Source organism: Acomys minous (genome assembly GCF_964271855.1).
Source record: "Acomys minous genome assembly, chromosome: 2".
Lineage (NCBI taxonomy): Eukaryota > Metazoa > Chordata > Mammalia > Rodentia > Muridae > Acomys > Acomys minous.
The window spans coordinates 42611589-42623464 of NC_140484.1; positions in this window are offsets into that span (position 1 = coordinate 42611589).

Genomic DNA, 11876 nt, shown 5'->3' on the forward strand with positions numbered 1-11876 from the left:
CAAGGTCTTGTGCGGGCAAGTGCTCTACCACTGAACTAATTATACCCTAGCCCTAGCTCATGCTTCTTTTCTTCCATATATATGTATATGTATACATACATACATACATACATCTGTATAAAGGTGTTTTGCCTTCCTGTATGTCTCTGTGCATCATGTGTGTGCAGTACCTGCAGCAGTCAGAAGAGATCATCAGATTCCCTGGGACGGGAGTTACAGACAGTTATGAGCTACCACGTGGGTACTGGGACTAGAACTTGGGTCTTCTAAAAGAGCCAATGCTCTTAAACCTTTCAGCCATGTCTCCAGACCTTGGTACCTTTTTTAACCAATAACTTTGGGCAGATAAGTTTCTGTGTGTGAGACAAATTCTGTGTGTGTGTGTGTGTGTGTGTGTGTGTGTGTGTATGTGTGTGTGTATTGTTGCTTTGGAATTCCCTAGGCCCTTTGTGTATACTTGTGAAGGGCTCTACCAATGAGCTATACCTACACCCTTAGAAATATGTTGTCAATGAAAGTAGGTCTCACTGCCACAAAGTTCAGAAGCTTGCATAAAGCATTGCCCACTGACTCTGCTAACCCTGCTAAGCATAATTCAATTCCTGGTCTCTAGGATTATCTGTATACTCACTGATGAAATTTTAAGAAGGGACTCAGACCCCAAGTGCATATCTATCACATATCACACATGGAACATGAAAACTGTTACCCAATAATCAAACCCATCATGCTACAAAGTAAGACTATTTTATATTTTTTAATAGTTAGAACCAATAGAAAATAATATTCATGGCCCATAAAACCAAATAAAACCCAAATTTATATCCATAGTGAAGTTTCATTGGACATTGCTGCACTTACTCATTTGTACATTGCTTTTGTACATCATGACAGAGTGGTTGCCACAGACATCATCTGGTCAGCAGCATCTAGTTATTACTATGACTATACAGAAGTGATCATTGGTCCTTGATCTGGACTCTATGCTAAGAAATATATTTTATATGCATATACATATATATTTACATTTAAATATATGCATATGTATATTTATAGGTAAGCAGCTATAGTTTTTAAACATTCTAGAATTTGAATACATAGTTGAATCATTCATATAGCTTAATTTTATTTCTCCCAAAGAACCATACTGTCAGGGCTAATTATTATCAAATTTATGATTACTAGACTAGTACAAAAATATGTACTTTCCTGTTTTCTATTTCTTGTTTTTAAAATAATTTCTTTCTCTTTCTTCCTATTTCATAGGTTTTATAAAATTGATCTCTATAATAGTTGGGAAATTCCACAGCCCTCAGAAATAATTTTTTTTTTTAGAGCTAGCATCTTCTCAGGTAGCACTAAGAGTTCTGTAATATATATACTTTCCCAAACAAGCCAAACTTGGCCACTGAAGCAGCTGTAAAAATGGAAATGCAATCACAGAAAGAGTTATCAACCTTATGAACTGAGGCGCCTTGACACTACTTGACATTCATTCTCAATTACCAAGTTCAGGCGTCTTACCTTCACTGAGCAGCACTACAGAGTACCTCACGTGTGAGAGAGTGCGCGCTGGGCGGCCATGATCCTGTAAGAAGCTCCTTCTTCTCTTCAAGGGACTTGGCTCAGCCAACAAAACTCTAAGCGCCAAATTAGCTCTCACAGCCGCCGCAGGCTTTTAGAATGTATCTCACCTCTCTCTTTCAGATGTTTACCTTTCACGGAGAAACCTCTCACATCTTTATTGCACTTGTAAAGTCTGCCGGGATGATAAAAAATAAAAGGCATTTAACCTGTACTATGTGCTGGTGCAGAGCTCAGGGTGTAACTAACCGCCTTCCCTTAGGAGCCCTTCACGTCTAGTTACAAAGGGCCCGGGGAAAGTTTGGAGTCGGACTGCTGTTGAGTCTACGTAGGATTCTCTCCCTTAGAATATCAGTGGAAATGAATAAAAGAATGCTGTGTTTTATCCAGACATGTATGTATTTATTACAGTGTGTGTAACAACTTTACGGGTTCTAAGCTGCAGAAATCTCTAGGACTTGGAATTTGATGTTTCATGAGATTGTGTAGTGTTAGAACCTCAGAGAATTTGTGTTTCGGACATTGCGCTAAACAGACACAAGGGCAATTATTATGTTCCACGTTATTAGGGTCTAGAGCCCAACAGCATCATTGCTGTCATTGTTATTGTTGTGGTCATCAGACTAACAGGGAGTTAGTGGTCATTTTGAGGGAAAGGGGAACGGGAGAATGGTTTGAACCTGAAATGTCCCCTGCTAGCTTGTGTGTCTGCGTATTTGGTTTCCATGTTGTGGTGCTATTTTAAAGGCTGTGGAGCCCTAGGAGGTGGAGGCAAGCTGCTGAGGCTAGACACGGGGGCCCTTCTGTTCTGTCTTTGCTTCCTGGTTTATCTGCAAGTGAGGAAGGAGTTGTCTCCCACACATATTCCTGCCATGGTGACTTCTATCATGCCTTCCCCTCCGTGATGGGCTGGTACCCTCTGCAACCATGAAACAAAACCGATCCTTCCTCCTGTAAGTCTCTCCTTCAGTTATTTTGGCATCAGCAATGTAGAAAGTAACTGACAGAGAGCAGATGAATGCTGTTGATCTGAGAGACGAGGTGAAGTCATACCCAAAACAAACCCAGTGATCAGAAGGCAACGGAAGAGTTTGGGAAATGAAATGTAAGTCATTTTAATAAGTTGATGGTGATGATAACAACAATAATAAAGTTCAGACAGAAGCTATGCAAGTGCATCAATGTTGTTTTTACAGTGCTCGGTGACAGGCTCACAAGGCTGCCGGATGTGTTACAGAGGAAAACGCACAGTATTTCTCAATCAGACAAGTGTTTTAGAGAAGAGATACATATCCAAAAAGCTGACCAGAAGTAAGAGCGCTTGGGGCTGAGAGATATTATCAAGAAAACACTGGAACAGCTGAGCTTTACTCTGAGGTTTTTGGCTTATTTGTTAGAATATTAAGAACATTAACTGTAAAGTAAGAGTATGCATAAAGAGATAATGAGAAGTGAAGTGCTTCCTGGTTCGGGGACCATAAAGATGGTGAAGAATAGATGGCGTAATTTAGAGAATATCAATTTCTTCAAGCCCAGAAGGTAAATATGTAAAACATAACATTGTATATGTCACTTGATGTGGGTGTTAAAATTACACATGGTCATGTCTGGTAGGGATAGTGTTGATATATTCTCTGCCAGAAGTAAGTCTGGAGGAGAGGAAGTAGGAAGGGTAGACAGTCACCCAGCTTGTTCATGTGGGTATTTCAATCATTTCTGTAGAATAGGGATTATTTAATATTATGGTATATGGTGTACATGTGCCAACAGAGACCAGAAGGGTGCGTTGGACCCCCTGGAGCTCGAATTACAGGCAGTTGTAAGCAGCCCAAAATGGGTGCTAGGAACTGAACTCAGATCCTTTTCAAGAATATCAAGCACTCATCTGCCCAATTTTTGTTTGTTTGTGTGTTTGTTTGTTTGTTTGTTTACTGGTTTTTTACAAGACAAGGTTTTTTTTGTATAGCCTTGGCTGTCCTGGACTCACTTCGGCTTTGCAGATTAGGCTGGCTGAAACTCACAGTGATCTGCCTGCCTCTGTTGGGATTAAAGGCATGCACCACCACACCAAGCCTTTCCCAGTTTTTATAATACATAAAGTTAATAAGGTTCAGACAATTTTTGAGGGCTCTTCCTGAAATTCAGGCCATATACTTTAAGTTAAAAAAACATAATTTTGCAACTGGAGAGAGAGCTCAGTGGTTAAAAGCATCAGCTGCTCTTCCACAGAACACTGGGTTTGGTTTCCAGCACCCATGTGGAGATGTACAGCATTCTGTAACCCCAGTCTCAGGGAATCCAATACCCTCTTTTGGTTTCCATGAATCCCAGGCACTCATGTGGTAGACAGACATACATGCAGGCAAAACGCCCATACACATAAAATAAAGATAAGTCATTTTCAAAAACATAACTTTGAAACACTTGCAAAGTAAAGTGAATGCTTACATGCTTTAGAAACATAAAACTTCTCTTTTCGCACACACATGTACAAACACACACACACATCAGTAAAATGTTACAGGTGATGTGACTGAGCTGGAGACCAATTCATATTTTTTTAGTGTTTTCTGCCTTACAGAAAGAAATCTGAAGTGGAAATGAAAGAAACTGAGAAAAAATTTCACAGAACTAACAAATTAATGAGAGTTGTCATTATAAATATTGAGCAAATTAGAAGAGAATCAAGTGGGACCTAATGCCGAAAGTGTCCCGACCGAGCCCCGGGCAGAAGCAGCGCATACTTATTTGTAACTGGTGTTTGCTACGTTGTGGGTTCCTCTTTCTTCTATGCTTACCTACTGCTTTTTCTTCCCCCCTATCACTAGATATGAGAGGAAAAAAGGATAGAGAAGAAAAGAAATAGATTCCTGAATAAAGTCAGGGGTTGGACGGGGGCAACATTATCATTAGACTACTTCCTGCTGATTAGGAGTCTTGAGCTCCTTGGGCAAGTTTGATCTGTGGGCTTATTTCTTCTTGTTGTTGTTTCTTGTTTGCACATGGTACTTAACAAACTGCAACCAATAGCAACCAACAGCAACCAACAACCCGCCTCGTCTCGCCAAGCCTCAGCATTTATATACCCTCTGAAAAGTCCCCAGAATTCCAAATATCACACACTCACAGAAACTATCTGAAGCTGCTAAAATCGTGTCGCTGTGAGAGCATGAGGCATATTGGTCAGCTGCTGCGAAGCAGCCCTGAAGGAGAGATAAACCTGTGTTTTAGGATCCCAAGTGTGGGATCACAAGAACGGTCTTGTGAGAGAACAGGTGAAGTTACTCCTTTAGAAGCCCAGCCACCTCCTGTGGGAGCTTGATTGCTGCCAGCTGAAAAGATCCCATGAACAGACTCTGGGAGGAGATATAAAAATGAGCCCAGAACTGGAGGCAGGGCCTTTGGAGACTTGGGATAGTTTTGGGTGTTCATTGCTCCACTTCCAGATGCTTATAGAGAGACCTGCTCAAGGGAAGGCCTCGGGGCTCCACCTCCTGCTGAGGTTCTGGGTTCTGGTTACTCCAGGTTCCAGCAGAAGAAATCCTGCTGATTATGCCAGGAGAATCGTTCGGAACTGATATCCTTATGGTTTTGTTATTGTGTTCCTTAATCCTCTTTTCCTATTGTTTTGGTTAGTCGGGTTATAAGTGATGTATGCTCAGTTACTAAGTTGTTAATAAAATATATTGGTTAAGAAAATTTAGCCTACACAGCCCTATATCCCCATGCCTGGGATTAAAACAAAAACATATTCCTGTAGTATTTCTATATTTTTAAAGAAGCCAACATTCTCACTACATTTACTATTTTTATTAAGGACAATAATAGCTTTTAAACCAGCAGTAATTTCCTATACATTTGTCATTTTATTCATCACTCACCTCTCACAGTGGTTTGTGTGTGTGTGTGTGTGTGTGTTTGCCTTTATCATATCAACATATCTCACACGAAATCTGCATGATTTAGTCAAACTTAGGCCACAGAACTCATGAAAATTGAGAAAATGTACCTGTAATATATAGATAAGTTAATGAAATGTTAATAATTCATTAATTATAGGTGCCCATGGCTTCTTCATGCTGAAAAATGTGTGGCAATTTCTCAATCATTATCTGGTTACTTCAGTTGCTTATCTTATGGACATAGAAAATAAGACTGCAGGGAAAACTGCCAAACTTAGAGCTATCTATGCTGTCTCTTGTTAGCAGGCTAAACTGTGTTGACATCCCAGAGTTCGGGGCTCCATTTGGCAGATTTCTAGAAGCGCATTGCTTGAACTAAATGGCTACTCAATCCAATGTGTAAGCATGGTTCCTTCCATCTGCAGGGCTGGAAGGCCTGTCCATTCTGGCCACCAGAATGGGTTATTTGATTCTTCTTCTTGTTGTTCAATTCAAACCTGTATATGAGCAAGTGTCCAAAACTGTTAAAAGACACAGGGAGTGAGTATGACTAAAATACACTGAAGGCAGGGAACTTCTCAGAGAATTAATAAAAAACAGGGTGAAAGTGGGAGGGAGGGAGGAATGGGAGGATAGAAGGGATGGGATAACATTTGAGATGTAATCTGAATGAATAAATAAATAAATAAATTTTTAAGAAGAGAGACTGATGCACTCCCTCAGGCAGTGAAGTGTCAGGGCACTTTGTGTTTCTCTGTATGTTCCCTTAGTAGTCAAGGAAGTACGGAAGCTTGACAGTGCAATTGGTCTTATACATTAATCTTGTGCACCCTGTATAGCTTGCAAACATTGTATCCTGGCAACTACAATTGTATTTATCCTGGAAATTGCCATTATATTCTGTTTCTGACAAAGTCAGAAAAGTCTGACCACTCTTGATAAAATTTTCATAGCCTCAGTTGTGCTGAGGCCCCTCCAACCAGCTGGTTTAACTCCTCAAGGCCATTCATATCAGATGGCCTTGGCCCAGTAAATGAGTGTAGATGCTCCTCCTCGGGCACAAGGCACATGATCACATACATTCATGCAAGCAAATAATCACACACATAGATACAAGTAAATAGATTGTCCCCCAGATATCTGGTATTACAACAACAATGGCACCATAAAGCTATCCAGTATTGTAACGCTGATGGTACCATAGCCTGTCTTCTACTGTAACCATGCTGGTGGATACTTGTCACTAGGCATTGGTCAAACTTAAACATCATATAGCCAAAGCAACAGGCTACAGACTGGGAAACGATCTTCACCAACCCTACATCTGACAAAGGTCTAATATCCAAAATATATAAAGAACTCAAGAAATTAAACACCACCAAACCAAATAACCCAATAGAGAAATGGAGCTCAGAACTAAACAGAGAATTCTCAACAGAGGAATATCCAATGACAGAGAAACACTTAAAGAAATGCTCGACCTCCTTAATCATCAGAGAGATGCAAATCAAAACGACACTGAGATTCCATCTTACACCCATCAGAATGGCTAAGATCAATAACTCAACTGACACCACATGCTGGCGAGGGTGTGGAGAAAGAGGAACACTCCTGCATTGCTGGTGGGAATGCAAACTAGTACAACCACTTTGGAAAGCTATCTGGTGCTTTCTCAGAAAAATGGGAATAGGGCTTCCTCAAGACCCAGCTATTCCACTCCTTGGAATATACCCAGAAGATGCACTACCACACAACAGGGACATATGCTCAACCATGTTCATAGCTGCCTTATTCATAATAGTGAGAACATGGAAACAGCCTATGTGTCCCTCAGTAGAAGAATGGATAAAGAAACTGTGGTACATTTACACTATGGAATACTACTCAGCTATTAAAAACAAGGAATTTCCGAAATTTGTGGACAAATGGATTGAACTAGAAATTATCATAATGAGTGAGTTCACCCTGAAGCAAAAAGAGTTAAATGGTATATACTCACTTATATCACGACACTAGTCCAAGGGGTACATCCTCATGAAAAACTTTACCTACCAGGAAAGTGGGTCAGAGGGGAGGACATCCTATTGAGACTTTAGGTGTGAGAAGCCTGGGAGGATGAGGAAATAGAAGGATCCAGAGGGTCCTAGAAAACTACAGGCAGGTCTGGGCCCTGGGGTCCTCCTCAAACTATGGCACCAGCCAAGGAAAATATAGGCAGTAAACTTCGAACCGCTACCCAGTCTAGCCGATGGACAGGGCATTCTCCACCGTTAAGTGGAGAAGGAGATCTGACTTTCACACAAACTCTGGTGCCCCATATTTGACCATGTCCCTTGGATGGGGACACCTGATGGCACTCAGAGGAAGGATTAATAGGTCACCAAGAAGAGACTCGATACCCTATGAGCATATACAGGGGGAGGAGGTCCCCATCAGTCACAGACATAGGGGAGGGGAGTAGGGGAGGAAGCGGGAGGGAGGGAGGAATGGGAGGATACAAGGGATGGGCTAACAACTGAGACATAATATGAATAAATTAATTTTTAAAAAAATATCGCAGCACAAGTGAGTCCTAGTATTGATTACAGACTTTGAGAAATAATGACGTAGCAATGTAAGTAGTGGGCTATAGCAAGTGTATCAGTCTGCTGCGGTGCTGCCTCTAGGGGAAGATGTGTGCCTTGGGGAACAAGGAACACATGAGAACTCTCTGTAATTTCTACTCAGCTGTGAACCTAAAATGGCTCCAAAAATGTTTTAAGAATTAAAGAATTAATCTGGGCATGGTGGCGCACACCTTTAATACCAGCACTCGGAAGGCAGAGGCAGGCGGATCTCTGTGAGTTTGAGGCCAGCCTGGTCTACAAAGAGAGTCCAGGACAGCCAAAGCTACACAGAGAAACCCTGTCTCAAAAAACAAAAACAAAAGAAAACAAACAAACAAAAAAAAGAATTAAAGAATTATAAGCTAATTTTTTAGAACTTATTTTTATGCCATTCTAAGTCACTTACAAGTGTTATGAGGAAATAATTTATTTTTCACAAGGTGTTATTGTTAGTATTTTTATCTTCAGATGACAAAAACTGAGTTGAAAACTAAGCAAATTTTCCAAAGATGCTAGTAAAGGCCAGAGCTGAGCTCTACACCCAAGTCCTGGCTCTTAGAGTCCTAGAATAGCTGGGATTTACTGAGCCCCAATGTCAAGTATTTCTTTTTCAACTCTCTCTCTCTCTCTCTCTCTCTCTCTCTCTCTCTCTCTCTTTCTCTCTCTCTCTCATTTTATTTATTTATTCATTTCTTTTTAATCTTGAGACAGAATCTTGCTATGTAGACAAGGTTAGCCTTGAATTTATGATCCTCCTGCCTGTGCCTTCCCAGGGCTTAGATTATAGGTATGTGTGTGTCACCATGGCTGCCCCAAGGTCAAGTCTCAGTCTAAATACATCTAAATACCCAAAGTCTACAGTTCAAAGGTATAAAATGATCTAATTTTCCGAAAAAGAGATAACATAGTAAATATACACAGAAAAACTCTAATGTCACCTTTATCTTTATAAGGTGAAATTATGATCACATGTCATACTCTGTTTCTACAGGGCTTATATTTTGTAATAAGAGTCGTTGTTTTTTTAGTTAAGTAATTGCTTTCTAAGAAGAAATGGCTGCAAACAAGCACTCCAATATGGCTGCTGTGACTCTAGTTAGTGCCCTGGGAACTTCTGAAGGCAAGGATTGTCAAACAGCGCTTTACAGTTCACCACAGTCACAGAAGGAAGATTCTGTTGTATGTCCCTCTTCTTCAACCTCAGTGCCCGCCCCGCCCAGTTTAGCACATCTGGACCAAAGCTCTAAAATTTATATTTTTTACAGAGTTCCCCAAGTGACTCTGCTTCTCAGGCAGGTGTGAGAATCCCTGTCTAGAGGAACATGTAGATTTATGTAGATCAAATGAAGTAGAAGAAGCCCACCGTATGGCATGTTAACTCTTTAATCACATTTCAAAGGTGACTGCGTGTAAACAGAACACTTAATTTAATACACACCTTGAGCAACAAAAGGGTGCCCACAGGTTTCTTCATCTGGAATGTGTAATGACTTGCCTTTACCTTGGAATGAAAGGGACTTGAGAAGTTCATAACTGAATGATTAGAACAAGGTGACATTGGCCTAGAGCTAAACATTAGACTCAACCTGTGGAGCACAACCCCTTTGGGGCTCACATATCAGATACTTAGAATGCAGTTCGTAACAGTAGCAAAAATTACAATTATGGAGTAGCAACAAATAACTTTGTGGTTGGGAGTCACCACAGCATGAGGAACTGCATTAAAGGGTCTCATCATGAGGAAGCTTGAGAAGCTCTGATCTAGACTAACACAGCAACATTAAGAGCACAGAAACATCACCAGCATGGGTGTGTACCTTGGCTTACTATAGGGGTGGCTGTGGATGGATAGAGAGGATGGCACCGCCCAGTAGGCTCACTCCATGGGGAACTGAGATCAACACTTGACAGAGTGTCTAGTACCCACCAGACATTCACTTTTTTTTAATCTTAAAGGAGAAGTAACTTAAAATTTCTTTCTCTCTCTCTGTCTCTCTCTGTCTCTCTGTCTGTCTGTCTGTCTGTCTCTCTCTCTCTCTCTCTCTCTCTCTCTCTCTCTCTCTCTCTCTCTCTGTGTGTGTGTGTGTGTGTGTGAGAGAGAGAGAGAGAGAGAGAGAGAGAGACAGACAGACAGACAGACAGACAGATAGACAGACAGACAGAGACAGAGAGACAGAAAGAGACAAAGAAAGACAGACAGACACAGAGACACACACACACACACACACACAGAGAGAGAGAGAGAGAGAGAGAGAGAGAGAGAGAGAGAGAGCTTCTTCCTTCCACCTTGTTTGAGATGAGACTTCTTATTCAACACTAGCTCTCCAGCAAACTTACAGGGATCTGAACTCAGGTCCTCACCTTGCGCTGCACAAGCTTTACCCACAGAGTCATGTCCTTAGCCAAATGGTAGCTTTAAAAAAAAAATCACCAAAGTTTCCCTTCACTTCCATTCTCTTACATAAGAGGAGATGCCAGTCACCTTCACCCGGTCTTCCTTAGATGCTACCTCTCATGCAAAGTCCCCGTTCCCTGTGCTCCTTCCTCGGTTGTCTTTCACTTGCTTTATATCATCCTTACCCTCACGGATGATCTCATCCATCCTCACCAAAGACAAGGATCTTCAAGCCTGTGCTTTCCAGTAGGGGTCTCTTCCTAAACTCCAGGCCCATGATTTCCAAATCTCATGGGATCAGAAAGAAACCTTGCATCTAACATAGCATCATAGAATCTTCTTTCAGTAGTTGCCCCGCTGTAATTATGAATAAAGTCAAGTACATCACTACCCGGCAAATCCTGAAGGGACAGATCTGTGTGTCTTCCTTAACTTTATTCTTTCGCTGTTAACTGACCACCAAATTCTATAATTTAGACCTAAAATATACCTGAGAGCTCTCATTCCTGTTATCATTGCCTTACCCCAGGTCCCTACGTTCCCCTCTATCCACACGTTCCCTGTCTCATCTTTCCTCAGTCCATGGTCCCCATTATCCATCACTTTCTAACATAGAATAATTTGCCTTTAAATAACATTGGTTGAAAAACACCAAGGCACATGCACTACTATCCATCTTACAGAATTGGCTTATCAAAGCTTACACAATTAAATCCAAGTTCTTTATCTGAGAAATGACAACAAATAACACAAAAGTACCAATTTTTCTTATTTGAGGCTCTCTCTCTTTTTCTCCCTCTCTCTTGTGTGTGTGTGTGTGTGTGTGTGTGTGTGTGTGTGTGTGTGTGTGTGTGTTATGGTTTTTGGTTTTTGAGGCAGAATCTTTGTTATGTAGCCCAGGCTAGCCTTGACTGCCAAGTTCCTAGTGCCTCAGAAGCTATGCATGACCACAGCAGGTTGCTAAGGTGGTTAACAGTAGTAAAGCTGGGTTTGAATCCAACCCTAAGATGCCCAGTCAGTTTGAATGTCATTTCCCTTACTCAGTGATACATTTACAGATCTATCTATTTACACTAACTATCATGGCTTGGTCTTGTGACACATGGCTCACATGAACTAGGTGTTTAATGCACACTCATTTTAAGGGGATGAAGGAACAAAGAAAAGATGGAAAGAGTGATTGGAGTAGCAGGGAAGGTGCTTGGAGAAGACAATGTGGCTGCTTCAAATGTAGAAAGTGTCACATGAAAAACCCCCGCTCCTTAGAGTGAGGTGACTTCACCCAGACTTCACCAGAGTGCTGGGGGACACAGTACCTTCCTCTGGGATGAAAGTCTGTAACATTCGTGAGACTCATGATCCAGCATAAAAATGTCAGAAACCATCTCT